The sequence below is a fragment of the Genypterus blacodes genome, unplaced genomic scaffold (assembly GCF_046128005.1).
Source record: "Genypterus blacodes isolate CSIRO-AG114 ecotype Tasmania unplaced genomic scaffold, CSIRO-AGI_Gbla_v1 ptg000073l_1, whole genome shotgun sequence".
NCBI classification, from domain to species: domain Eukaryota; kingdom Metazoa; phylum Chordata; class Actinopteri; order Ophidiiformes; family Ophidiidae; genus Genypterus; species Genypterus blacodes.
Window position 1 is genome coordinate 3,818,883 of NW_027466883.1, and position 15,508 is coordinate 3,834,390.

Here is a 15,508-nt window from a genome sequence, read left to right on the forward strand (position 1 = left end):
TAGTTGTGTTTTCCTCTTGTGTGCATGCGTGCGTGTGCATGTGTGTGTGTGTGTGTGTGTGTGTGTGTGTGTGTGTGTGTCTGTGTCTGTGTGTGTGTGTGTCTTAGAGAGGTGAGTTTATGTGAGAATTGCATGTATTTCCCTTCTGCCAGATAAAAACCTGCTGTTTAGCTTCACAGTCTCCTGTGACAATAACATTTCCAGTGTTGCCAGGAAACAACCTAGAGCAGAAAAACATGAATGTGCCAAGGGACAGCAAAAGGCTCAATAGCAGCTGTGTCAAAAGAGTTCTGTGCGACAGAACTCACATGTGTAATACAGATATGACAGGTAATCAGGTAATCATCCTTGTTTAAAAGCAGCAATTTTAAGGCTTGTCTGTATTTTTGTCTCGTTAGTTATGCTTTTAACTTTTTTTTTATAAACATCACAGAAACATAGCAAAGCTCTAGACACCTTCACCACGAGACTCCACGTGTTATAAGAAAACAATATCATTATAAATGAAAATACAGGTAAAAAAATCCACCCGTTCCTTTAATAAAGAACATGACATTTTTGTACTTTATATATCAATAACTTTCCAGGGGATCTAAAGAACAATGCATTTGTGTTGCCATTACTTCTGTCTAAAACTTTACCAAATCTAGACCCAATGAATCATATCTTACTCAAGTTTTACCAAATTGTGGTCATTTTCTGTGTGTTGGTGGTGTAAACTATTCAGGAAGGCTAAAATGCGTTTCTCAAAGCCTTATATTATAAATTCAACTGAATTACACAGGGCTCCAGAGCCGGACTGACCGCCCCCTCTTTAAATCTCCCATTGGTCAGGGGCACTACAAGCCTGAGCTCTCCGTCAATGATTGGCCAAGTGGCGCAAGCAAGGTGTAAATCTGAATCTTGAAAGCTCTACTATTAGATGAAACTACCGTTGACCAAATTTAAGTAGGCGGGACAGAGTTATATTCACTCAAAGTGATTGGTCAGTTTTCTTTGCGTCAGCTTTATCTGGGCTGAATGAAGTTGCTTCTGGCTTATATTACGTGAAAGCACCCCCATCTTGGTTGTGGTCGTTTCAGGAAATTACCGAGTCATTTTATGTGGTAAATGCAGTAACTGAGGTTAATATAGTTACAGTAACCAACTGGCTGATTCCACCAAGTCTGATAGTAAATCCATAAAACAGAGAGATCCACATATCTGCCAATAGGTGAAGGGTCACTGTATCACCTTAATCAAAGCCTCAGCATTTGTGGGCCAGCAGAAGGGAGGAAAGAGCCTCTCGGTTTGGGGGAGCTTCTTCAGGTCAAGGGAGGTTACTGAAGGGCTAAATACACTGTACTGTTGTTCTTTAATTTACACAAAGAGTATTCCACTTTCCCCCACAGACAGCTGTTCAACCCTCAGATTTGAATCTTAACACCGCCTCTTTCCGAAGCTGGCTGACCAATAGATAACAGTTAAACTACATTGTCATCAGTGAATTAGAATATCAGGAACGCCTTGTAATAGCGGGATAAATAGGGATGCACAGGATTATTTGAGGGTCCTTCTCTGACGCATGAGAGAGTTGGAACCAGCGCTGTCCAAAAGTCTTACTGCAATAAAATCCACCTGAAGATTCAGCCCGGCTTTTCCTCCTTCCTCACCAAATCAACGATCACGCAGAGGACACTCTGTTTAATCCTCAATAGTATCCTTATCCGTTGTTTGTTTTTATCGGCGCCGCTTCATAGTTTGCGCTGATCAGCTGATCGGATGCATCGTTAGCTTGGCTAGCCGCTAGTTTAGCGTAACAAGCCCAGTTGTGAGGGATTTAACTAATTATTATTATTAACAACGCAGTAGAATGAGCGATTACCCGCCGCTGGGTAGGAGAGCCATGGCCACACTCCTTCATTTGCCACATCCTATTTATGTGAGCCTCAATAAACACAATATATAGGTCGGACCCGATTTGAAAAGATCTACAGCACAAAGTTGAAGCCCACACCAGTCACTGAGAAGATGTGCTGATAAAAAGTGTTCTTTTTTGCAAAGAATAGCTTAATTTAGAAATTAAGTTACACAGTATTACACAGTTGGCCCCACATAATTCCACTGTAAAGGTGATTTTCATCTTACTTATTTTGTTAAATAATAAGTTGCAGTTTTATAAATTACAATGTTTAACATTCCAGTGGAGTTTGAAAGCTAAAGGTGTGTGTGTGTGTGTGTGTGTGTGTGTGTGTGTTGGGGGGCGAAAATATTCTTATCTACAGAAGGGGGGGCCTGCAGAAGAAGTTTGGGAACCACTGACTTAAGAAATTTCAGGTTGTTCATCGTATGTTTTGTAAAATGATAGTTAAATAAAAGTACATTTGCAATATGAACCTGTACTTCTTTGCACTAAAACAAAGGAAAGTTGTCCATTTATATCCATTTATAGGTTATTATGCTATGATTTTACCAATCCGGCCCACTTGAATCTAATTTGGGCCGAATGTGGCCCCAAACTAAAATGAGTTTGACACCTCTGCTCTATAGGTACATTACAACATATTGAGCAAGTAAAGTGAACAGCAAATATTTCAAAAATGCACCAACTAACAAACAACACTGTGAGCAACTGAAAGTAGTTTGGACATCATTTCTGTGAAAATCTTTATATTCTGTAAAATTACATCAGCAACACTTCAAGTACCAACTGTGGTCCACATATCAGGTTGAGAACCACCATTATGTCTATACTGTGGCATCACGGCGACTGAAATAGTTAATGATTAAACTAATCTTGTATTCATTTACCTCAAACAAGGAACAGGAAAAAGAATAATAAAAAAGGTAAAAATAAATAAGTAATAAATGTAATGATATAATATTTGAGTGTACTACAATAAAAAACTACAAAAAAATCGAACAGTGAGCCTATAAATCTTATAAGGTGAGAAAACATAAATTGTTTATTAATACAATTTATGGTGTGGCTACAACTTAATTTTTTGTTTAGATACTTTAGACTTATTGAATAACACACAGTTACTGTGTCTAGGGAGGGATGGTGCATGGGAGGTCACAAAATGAAGTGATCCAGAGTCTCGGGGCCAGGATAGCAAAGCCTGATCACGAAGCTGACTGAGAGGACTGCTTTTACTCAAGTGCAATCTTGGGTCTTATCAGAAGTAGCCATAGGTCATCATATTTGTCAGTAGTGAAATGTTCCTATGGTGCAACTCTAACAATAAGAGTATGGTCGCTTTCTTTCGGTTTTACTTTAAAAAACACCATGAAGAGCAAGAGTTATGTGGGGAACTGGAGATAACACCCAGAAGACACCCCCTCATAACTTTTTGGTTTTATTGTTTCATTTTGATGTTTGAAATTGCATATTGTTGTATTAGTATTAACCGACCAACTGTCTTTGTGAATGGTAATAATATTCCAGTTTTGTTGGTTGTGTGTTAGACAAGGAAAGAATGAGAATATGATACTGTTGTTGCCTAGACAGTGAGCTGAGGTGCAGTGCTGATTGTATTCAATGTCTTGCAGATTGTTAAGTAAACTTTCAAAACTACACACTTGAGTGGCCTCATTTCACAAGTGTGAAACAGTTAGATATTGTTATGATTAGCAGGCGATCAACTTATGTTAAGGCTGGACCCAGTTATGCGGAACAGACACCAGTGCATGGAATCAGGTGGTAATGGAAAAACACAAACCAGGATGAAGCGGGGAACACGTAGGCTTGGCGCTGCTGGAGACGCTGAACGCAGAACGCTTGACAAAGCAAGAGTGAGTGGATCTCAAAAACAGAATCCCGCAGCACAGGAAAAAGAAAAGGTCCACTCACTAAAACCGAACAGGACAGCATGCAAGGGCGGACTTAAAATCCCATGAAACAAAGCGGATGTGATAATGTGGCAATAATCTGGCTGTGGGCCAGGTTTGATCCGATAAATCACCCTCTCCTGTTACAAAACAGTGTGAACAAACCATATTTGTTTTGCACTCAGGATTGTAAAGTAAATAAGGTATGGCAGCACTTGCCCAAAGATTCCTGTAATGTGCAAGTGACATTTGCCTTTTTAACAACGCTTCACATCCAAATTAAAATGATATTGGTGACATACACATTTTACACAGAGGCACCTGTTCCAGTATGTAAGAACCAACAAATTGATATAACCCTTAAAGAGAAGAAGACACACACTTTGTGTAAGTCAAGTCAATTTTATTTGTATTGCCCAATATTACATACAATGTTTCAAAGGGCTTTACAGACCCACAACATCCTAAAAATTCCCACCCAAAGCTCTCTTTTCCAAGACAGAAACCACTAGAGAAAGTATTAATGTGTGGAGAATATTCAAATGTGTAGTGAATATAGAAATGTAGCAGGAAGTGAGGAAAGAATGACATATTTACAAGTTTATTAGTCTTTACTCATCATACCGATATACAGGACAGACCAAAGCAATCGAGCATCCTTCCCATTTCTAAAGTCAATTTCAGCCCTAAATCCTTTGCACAGGCATGTTATTTGAAATTTCCTGCTCGCTTTGCACGAGCAATGTCACACAGCTGAGGGACAAAGCAGCCTGGTGTGTACACTTTGGAGTATTTACTTGTTTAACAAAGGTGATCGAGGCAGGCATCGAATGTCCCGTGTTAACCAACGTGCCACAACCTTCCACACCACAAAAACTTGTTACACTTAAAGATAACACCATTGATTCTTAACCTTTATGTTATGAGATTGAATCATTCATTTCAATGCAATCATTTCATACATGTATACATATACTAAATATATATATATGTGTGTGCTATATATATCTTGTGAAAATCTTTATATGGAAGCTTAAACTCCGCTTTTCCGTTATATTCCTGCTTCTTTTGGAGAAAAGACAATCGGCGATTAGGTGAGGGGCTGTTTCGATGGCTGGCCCTCAGAGGAGGCAGGTGTATTGGAGTTTTTTTGGTGAGAATGTAGTTTTTACTGGTCTGAACTGGGGGCAACAGTATGATCACAGTGGAGGAAAAAGGACCATTTTGGAATAGAACGGCAACTTTTCGAAATACACAATGACCTAATCTAACTGACCACACCAGCTGCAGCTCCTAGAGGTGCTCTATTCTGGTCACCTTACTTACTTTGGACCATTTGTGAAACAAAAAAGGCCTTGCAAACTCAAGATAGACTTGATTAGGAGATATTTCACATAATCACATTTTTGGTTAAATTGTAAACCATAGTTTGTCCAATTCTTTGGACTTTTTTAACCAGCACATGGGCATTGTTGTTGTTTAACTGTTATGTTTGCTCAATTTCTTAATAAATGCAATACAAGTACAGTAAAACCATCCTCCGCGCTGTTTACCGTTTCTCTAAAATGGCCCTTTGAAGCGCTCCACATTGGATTTTCACTTCAGTTATCAGATTTGTTTACATTTGGCACTTCCAAATCATGTCAGATGTGTCAGAATCCCTTTGAGGCCGTCACTGCTTCAACACTTCTCACAACAAAAAGGAGTAAATGTTACTTTCAAAGCGTGTTAACACTTCTGCGAATGAGAAAAGGTGCAAATATTCAGTCTTTACAACTGCTTTCATAAAAACAGCATTCTAGTGTGGACCATCGCCTCTGTGTTTGCTGCTCAGTGACGGGATATAAAGCATTCCTGACAGGATTGACATGCCCAAGAATTGTGTTTCAACATGCAGCAATGCAGCTATTAATTTTCACTCTTTTGTGACCTAAGCCATACTTACACAGAGGTGACTTGGATTAGTGTAGGTGAAGGAACTCGAGCTCTTCCATTAAGCTCTTCAAATAGGATGTCATTATAATCAAATTACTCCCCGAGTCCCTGGTTACCTAGACAAACCCTCACAAACGGACTGAACGCCACTGACTCCAAGGTGCTGTGATACGTGGAGCCCTGCGAGCCTCCCACGGCTTAGATGCTGCCGTCCACCACGCCTACCCCCACCCTGTTCCTGGGGCTATTGAGGGAGGCGTGCTGGCTCCACTGCAGCAGAGGGCCCGGGACAAAAGAGATTAGAGAAGAGTTCATAATTCATAATTAGTGAGAAGGAATAGTCAGCATTTTCTGTAAACCACACTGACTGTTTCCAACATGTCAGTGTTTTCTGCCCTGGAAGGAGCTGGACAAGGCACTGAGTGAGTTCTCCTCAACATGTGTGGGTGTTATGTAATATGTCTTGCATCTTGTAACATTGCGTAACACCAAAATGAAGAACTTTAACATCAAGCTATAACATTTATATATTTGTTACCATCACCTACTGTGTAAAGGAGTCCAAAGAGCGCACAGGCTGCCAGACCACTGCATGGAGTCGCCATGTCGGTCAGTTTCAGCCAAACATTCCGCCTGGGGTCGTACGCCTCCATGGAAGCCAGTGAATGTTGCTGGTATCTAAACAGAGAGCAGCAAGCAGGTGACATTATGGAAACATCAACCATGATCAACAACTTCATTAGCTTGGCCTCTTCTTCATCTTCACAGATATTTATATATATATATATATATTTAGATGTTCATGGCATGCATTGTTTTATACATTCATAACCCTTATGTTTGATTTGATATAAATGTTTTCACAATTGTAGAGGTTTTTAAAGATTTTGGGGGCTGGTGAATATTGTGACCTCTTGCTGAGGACAAGAGAAATAACATGGGCCGTACATTTAAACAAATACCCAACAAACAAATATCCCTCAAAAAAGTAATTATCTATGCTAAAACGGAACATCAGTATTCACAATTCCTTTAGATCTAACTTTGTGAGTATGTCAATCATTATTAATTTATTTATTTTTGATATAAATAAGACTTGTCTATGTGGGACATGTTTTGTCCTGACTCTCAAGAATCAGTGATATACAAGAATGAACATAGGCATATATATTGTATATATTCACTGTATATATTGTACATAGTGGGATTATACATTTGGTATAGTTGAGTAAGATAAGATAAGAGATAAGATAATCTTTATTTGTCCCACAACAGGGAAATTCACATGTAACAGCTGCACAGTATAGTGCAAAGCAGTAAAAGGCATCAAGATAAAAAATAAAAATAAAATAAGGACAACAAAGTAAAAGAGCCTATCAAAAGTACAACAATACTAGAAAGAAATTGCAAATTGGAGTGAATGAATGAATGAATACGTTACTTATTGCACATCGGGGATATTGCACAGTATGATCATTCGACCGGGTTTATGGGCAGAGGTGCTGGATGAATAGTCTGACTGCAGCAGGAAGGAAAGACCTGCGGTATCTATCTGTGAGAAACGGCGGGTGAAGCAGCCTGTCACTGAAAACCCTGCGCAGGTTAGGTGTTAGAAACTCCTGTAAGGAGCCAACAAGCACATATTGACAGATGATGGTTCAGAGTTCGGATAAATTACTTTATTCTGCAGCTGTGGAGCAGGACTAAGATATGCCTGTTAGTAGCCACTAGGGGGCCAAATAAACTGAACAGTCAGGATAGCTGACTTGTGTGTGACCCTGTGAGCCATGATTAGCATTTGTTGTTGATTTTAACAGAAACTTAAGGACAGACAACATGGCCATTCCAATCGTATGCTTTTGGCTGTAAGTATCAAACCTCTACCATGAAATAAATTTTGATCTTCTGGTGCATTCATCTGTGTAGAAGACTGAGATGGAGCCAAGATAACGCACTGGTGTTTAAGATATCATACACTGAAGTGGCACAGCTGTCTTTAGCTGTGTGTATAATTGGGAAACACTAGGGACGTGAACTGTTTAGCAGTTTGTTTGTGAAACAAATCAAGGGTCACCATGATAAACATAGTTTACTTATCACCCAAAAACAGAGGGAGAGAGAGAGAGAGAGAGAGAGAGAGAGAGAGAGAGAGAGAGAATAGAACGACTTATTAACCACTTCATCGTTACCTTCTCCGGTTGTTTTCATCATCATGCGACCAGAGCCAAGCTGCGGCTGTAACACTGCGTGAGGTAGTAGTAAAGTAAAGTACTTTATACGCTTCTTTATCTTTGTATTATACGTCCCGATACGCAGTAACTGTTATTCAATAAAAGCGCGTCCGAAGTATCAAGACAATTAAGTAATTAACTTGTTGCCGCAGCACAAATAGTTTGAATAACTTTTTAGTTTTCTCACTTTTTAGCTTTAATAGGATATGATAATTTTCTCTTGTTTTTCTTACGCTTTTCTTACTTATTCATTTTTTTGCATTTCCTTCACTATTGTTTATTTGGGATAAATTAATACAAAAGACGAAGATTAGTCGAATGAATGTCTTTGTTGTGAGCTATTTGTTTTTATTGAAGCAAACATTTTACATGACATTGCGCATACAATTATGGGATATTTTGGAGATCATTTTTTTATACAGAAAGAGGGGGGAAAAGGGGGAAGTTGATGTTTAACTTTATACCTTGACCCTGAGGTACAAGAGGCAATATGAGGTACAAGTAGATTGAAATTGAAACAGCCGGAAGCCACTGCTGCTGGAGGTTGTGAGAACATGGTAACATGGTAACAGTAGTGTAGGCGTAGGGTACAGGATGGCATCAGTGATGTTGATGCAATGACCTCATGGGGTAAATACAGTTTTTACAGGATGATGTCAAACAGCCATGTAGGCTAGTACAAATCACATCAGAGGCTGTGGTAAAGGGAAGGAGAGAAGAGAGAAACACCTGGAACACAGTTAGCAGAAGAAACTTCTCTAGAGGTTAGTATATCTCTCATGTATTCTGCCAGTGTCTTATCTCTGTCCTCATCCCCCTAGCGAATGGTTTCAGCTGTTGGAGTGTGCAAGGTCTGCCATAGAGTAACTCATATGGAGTAAGGCCATTTACAGTAGGGATGATCCGCATATTTAGGGCAACAATAGGCAGGCAGAACAGCCAATTTTTCTATCTATGATTACCAGACAATATTTCTTCTTTTCACACTTGCTCAACTCTATGAAATCCATGCATATACTGTATATTGAAAAGGGTATTGTGGTTTTGGAAACTGACCTTGTTGTGGTCTCACGTTTCCTTATGCATTGTGTTTTGCACATATTATGCACTTTTGTGTAATTTGTAAAGCCATATGCTGTGAATATCTTTGATATAAGTAATAACATTAATATTTGTGTTAGAAAAACAAATGTGGAATTCCGTAAATAAGAATTTGTTTACACTGATTGTTAATAGTTAAGTATAAGAATATATAATATATATAAGAAATCACAAGAAATAAAAACCCACATTTCCAATGTTGATCAAAGCTGGAAATGACAGACCTCTGCTCTTAAAACCAAAAAGGAATTTGAAAGGGCTTTTATACATGTGGAGTCTCAGTAGGTTTATTATTGATACATGAACGTAGATGCAGTGCATCTGTTTGTTTGTTTGTTTGTTTGTTTTTTAGCAAATGCATCTTTAATTTTATGGGTTTTGGGGCTTATCACATTATTTCATTCTAAAATCAGAATCTGAAATGAGAGATTGGACTGGAGTGCATCAACTGTCAGAGGCACAGCTGCTTTTCCACAAAGCCACTTGACCCCATTGAAAATTGTATTGCCAAAAGTAAAAAGTGACCAATTTTACATTATGATACAGTGCAAACAGAGCTATCAGTGTCCATTGAGGCAAAGCTGCGTGTCTATCAAAGTCAGGGGATGGAAAAGTACTATTGCAAAACAAAATAATAATAATAAAACAAACAAAATAATAAATAATTCAGAAAGTACTATCGAGGGTCCATGGGTGTGCTATAGATAAGTGCTGTGAGTGGTCCTGTCACTTCCGCATAGTTAGGGACCCAACTGCGGCAGAAATTAGTCATGCCGAGAAATGACATCATCTGTTTCTTTGTTTGGGGCTTTGTGGGATATTAACATCCACTGTATACAACTTAATTCATAGATACATTTTAGGTATAAATTAGAAAAATAAAAACCTAGATCAATCAGCTACACTCCTTTTACACTGCCAGTCTGATTATGAACCCTCTCCTATTTGGTGAAAGACAGCTTAAAATCAAAGGCACAGCAATAAAATCATTTGAGAAAAGTTTCCCTGCAGATTTCGAGAAGTCACGTCACTAAAATAGCTGCTTGTAAAATAGCAGATTTTCTTTTTAAATGTTTGTGTTTGAGCATGAAACAAGAAGATTAAAATGTCTTTTGTGATCATGATAATGCCACCCTGTGATTTACTATATTGACATAGTAGTTGTTAGCAGTGGTTCTCAAACTGCGACATATGGACCACAGTTGGTACTTGAAGTGTTGCTGGCGTAATTTTACTGGACATAATGATTTTAGACTACTTTTACAATATTTATGATGATGTCAGCAGAGAGAGACAGATTACATTCAGTTGTGAGTTTACCCTTTTTCCTGTTCAGTGTCTGTGTGACTTGTCACTGCAATGCTACGACACAGATGAATGAACCATGAAGGCCAAAGCTTCAAAGATTCTTATCTTCACCAGCATCTTCATCTCCCTGGCTGCATTTTTCTTGCTCTTCATGAAGTTGACACCTTACGGCCTGGAGGTGAGGTTGAAACAGAATTATTCCTCTTGCAAATACAGTACATGCAGGTTATTTTTCTTCTACCTCCAAGATGCCATTACCACACAAAATGTACATGCACACTCTTGAAGAACCAATGGTGAAATCTGTTGTAACAGAGGGCTGGTTAATTATATATTATGCCTATCCAGTCACCAAACTCCTCTTCCAAGACAAGTCAAGTCAGTTTATCTGTATACTATAGCCCAATATCACATACAATGTCTCAAAGGGCTATACAGACACACAACATCAGGATTGATGAAAGGATGATATTTCCGACCCAGCCCAAAGCTGTGTTGAAATGTGTATATTAAAATTAATACTGCAGGTATTAGCATTTAGTGTACAGTAAAAAAAAAAGTAATTTTATTGCATTTCATGATGCAATCTGCATTATGCTTACCACAATGCCAAACACTGTTTAGATTATTTAATTAAACTTATTAAAGATTAAAATGTCATAGTTGAAATATATTATCACATCATCCACATATACCACATCCAGCTTGGCAGAGCAGACGGTGGTAGGTTAGTTGGAAATGAGGAGAATGGCAGGGTGGAAAAGTGGTGGCGGGGGGGAGCACCCGGCGTCCATCTGGGAAGGTGGCTGTCTGTTCAGCCATGGAGCTGAAAAACAGCTGACCTGTGGAGCCCAAACTCAAGGGTGTGGTGCCCAGGGCCAGAGAGGTGATCAGTAGACATCAGGAGACACTGGAAGTAAGGTGAGAGGGTTGGAGAATGGAGAGAGAAAATCTGCTACAGTGCCCGTTCCTGGGTTGGCTTCACAATCTCCTGCAAGTAGGAGACTGTGCTTCCTGCCCATTTAGCAAATTGAAAACAAAAAGACCTTCGTCTTTAAGCAGGATTTAAACATTTCTAGTGATCCTGCCTCTTTAACGAGTGCAGGAAGTGTGTTCCAGAGCAAAGACACACGGTACGAAAATGCTCAATTTCCAAAGGTCTTCATCTTCACCTTTGGAATAACAAGCAGGCCTGCCTGCTGAGATCAAAAAGGAGGTCAGAAAGATACACAGGAGCTAGGCCATGTAGTATCCTATAGGTAAGAAGTAAGACCTTAAAGTCAGCCCTGGCACTGATTGATAGCCAATTTAGTGATGCTAGAACTGGTATGGTGAAATCTACGGGTTTTCGTTAGTAGTCTTGTTGCAGAACCAGACAGCAAACAGGGAGTTATCCTTTATGAGGTCCAAGGCAGGTTGCAGTTAATAACAAGCTGTAAATCTTGCAATTACACTCATGATGGTTTAGGATGTTCTCCTGAATCCTTCAGTTGTCTGGATTTTTCCATCAACCAGTAAGTGCCTTTGTCTATTGTTAAATGTATTCTGATGCATATCCCTATTCATATTCATTTTTGGATTGTTAAATAACTATAATGGTGCTGTGCAGTGTAAGTGCATTATCTGGATGCTTTCAAGTTTAAAGTCATTAAGTTTAACCAGCAGTCAATAATTATTTGTTGGATCTGTTTTTGTCACCACACCCTGCTTGTTTCAGAATGTCATCAAGTCAGCTGTAGTTCTCCAGGGAGCTTCCACTAAGCAACAGCACAACATCTGCAGGTACAGGCATCTGTCGCCTGAGGATGCACAGGAGCAACGCCTTCTGCTTGACACCATTGTTTGGCCTGAAACGCCACACTCTTCCACCTTTCTTGAGCAAACCAGCGACCCTGCCCACAGCACTTTCACCATTCTTCCAAAGCCGGGAGGGGGACAGTGGCATGTCGGTGATCACATGGAGGCTCTGATCCAAGTATGTGACTTTGAAGGACACATCGCACAACCCAGATCTTCATGCAGGAGTGGCAGGGCTAGTCGTTGATCACCTCAACGGTTCCTACTCTGCTGTTTTCCCATTACTGTGGGAGGGAATGGCACAGGTTGAGGTAAAGCTGTGTATTTTAACTGTTTGTGTGTCAGTGTTGGCTACAGCAGTTGGCTGTTGCTGCATTACATATACCTTGAAAGTCAGAAGTCAGAGCTAGGAATGATGTCCCACCTAGGTTGACCACGTTCCTGTGCAAGTCCGAAAACCAATAAGGACGCCTCCAGGAAAACCTGCAGATTAGTCATTGTTAGCAATACCAGTTGATGCATTACACAATATTTTGTCCATACAAACACCTCAGCAACATGTCCACAGATAAAAGTGGGATATTACTGTGTATAGGACGCTTTAATCAGGCACACAAGACAGAGGTGCTAATAGACAGTATAATAAACTAAAGCTTTCACACTGTTGATGCACTGAGCAGCCATCTTGGGTTTTGGGGTTTTTGACTTTTTGAGTTGGAAATCTGACGTTCCGGTTGAAATTTCAAATTGGGAAGTTGGAAGGCATCTTTACTTTATTGATCAGGCATATTTTCACAACATGTATGGCAGACAAACTATTCACAACCAAATTACAATTGGTAAAGCATATTGGCAGGGGTAAGTTAAGTAAGGTTAACAAATCAAAGATGGACAGAGACTACATGCCACAAAACCATTTGATGATCAGCTGGATCTAATTTAAAAAATGTGTTTCAGCTGTATGTAATTACATTACATTACGATCATTTGGCAGACGCTTTTATCCAAAGCGACTTACATTACATTACATTACCACCCTTCGCAGAGGGGGGAGCAATTGAGGGTTCGGTGCTTGCTCAGAGGCACCTCAGCAGGGGCTTGAACCGGCGATCCTCCGGTTCCCAAGCAGAAGCACTACCCACTGAGCCACTGCCTCACTGCGATGTAATGCATTTACTAATTTGCATTTGGATCACATTACATTGTGCACAAATCAAGATATGGAAAATGTATGTGAATACATACATTTAATGCAAGATGTAAATGAGACCTATTGCTGAGGATTGGACGCTGTTACAGTGTATTCAGGCTGTTATTGTACCTAAAGTCCTGCTAAATTTCGTTTTCAGTAGATTTCCTTTTCTTTGTCCATAACTGGAATAGCAGAAGACTAAAAACTTTGTATCTTTGAGTAAACTCAGTAAAATTACTTCCAGGTGATGCTGGTTCACCCCAGTGAGGCTGTCACGGTGCTGCGCAGGCTCACCAGAGAACAGCCAGACCGGATTTTTTACCAAAGCCTCTATCGCTCCGGCTCTGTTTCTGAAACCTCCATCTGCAACATCTGCATACCGCCAACTGAGAAGGAGCTGTGCAACAACACAGGCCTCCACACGGGGATCCATGGTTCTGCTTCAAGCCAAGCCGTTCTACTTTGGTTCCACTAACCTTCTGCTCTCTGTGAAGTTTCCTCCTGCATTTCCTGCCTAAAATAAATTAGCCATAGGCATTATGGTAAAAACTTAGAACTACAGTTGTTGATTCCTTTTATATGACAGGTAGATATTTATTTTAGAACAGACAAACCTTCTGTGTCATCTTTCTTGATTGACCACTAGCATGTTTCACAAGTTTTGTTGATGGAGCATTGCAGTTTCCTTTCCTTTCCTTGTCTCTAAGAGTCCCTAACTTGGGTTTTGTCTATATGTCCCTCCTGCTTGACATCCTCACCAGCCTTATTGGAAATGGAATGATTTTTTTGATGACAGCATCAAAAATCGATTAGTAGACCTGCATACTTAATGATTGTGGACCAGATTAATTTCCACATCAGGCAAGGATTGAGAAGGAAGGAGATAAGGTAATCGGGATTTCCCACAAATCCACAAATGCTGTCTCGCTCAGATTCACAAATGTAAAGTATATGTTAGATGTCCACTAATTTTATCAAGTTTAAGCAGGACTATAAATTCAGATGGTGGAGCGATCCTCCTAACCCTGGTCGCAGGGCTCTCCAATACGTTGCTGGCGAGCGCCACCTGTGTCTGAGTGGCTTGCTAAAGGTTCAAAGGATACATTAATTTCACAACGTCACTTGGTGAACCTGTTCACATTTCTACTTTTACTAATCAAATTCACAGACATCTTGCCCCCTTCTGTCACAAAATGCTTTTATGCTGTATCAGCTATCAGTCAAACAAATCACGCTGCTGTCATGTTTGCTAATGTCAGTGACATTGTGACATTAGGCCATGTTAGCAGGCTAGCAAGCGCATGCCGGATCCGACAATGCCCTCTGAAAATAGCCCCAATAAAAGGCAATAAATATACTATTTTCACAAGGAATTAGAAATGTTTTTTACAAATGTCAATGACAAGTGTGTGTGTGTGTCCCATTTTCGGTGCGAGCGCGTCTGTCGAGCGCCACTTCACCACAGTCCACAGCAACTTTTCACAGGACTTTCCGTCTGCTATAGCAGGCTACAAACAGAAGGTAAAGGAGCTCCATAAGGGTGGACTGAAGTGGATTCACTCCAGTCGACACCACATCCTCTCTGTCATCTCACTAACATCAGGAAAGACTGAATGCATGTGAATTACAGATTGAATGAGAACTACAGGGAATTCCCAGAATTACAGGGAATGTGAAGGGACATTGTGACAGTGATATGTGGACAGAAAGAAAATGTGAAATATATAAGTAAAATAGTAAAATAAGTATCCTCCTACTGCCTCCCAGTAGCTCAGTGGATAGAGCTTCCGCTTGGGAACCAGAGGGTTGCCGGTTTTAGTCCCTGCTGGGGTGCCCCTGAGCAAGGCACCACACCCTCAATTGCTCCCCCCTCTGCAAAGGGTGGTAATGTAATGTAAGTCACTTTGGATAAAAGCGTCTGCCAAAATGATCGTAATGTAATGTTCAGTATGTTTGTCACCCAAACATTTGTCGATGTGCTTTTTTATCCTTAATACACATAACGTGAATATGAGCAATAACCAAAAACGACTTCAGAGCGGTGCAGTTTTCAGCGCCGACACAATCTACACATACTATGTTGATCTGTTCACACAATGTGAAAATTCAGTCTACAGGCTCCACTCTTGCCTCT

General features: G+C 40.0%; 1 pseudogene; it reads left to right on the top strand.

The window, feature by feature from the left end:
- Positions 1 to 10,461: 10,461 nt before the first annotated feature.
- Positions 10,462 to 13,866, top strand: LOC143006120 (NXPE family member 3-like; annotated as a pseudogene).
- Positions 13,867 to 15,508: the final 1,642 nt, after the last annotated feature.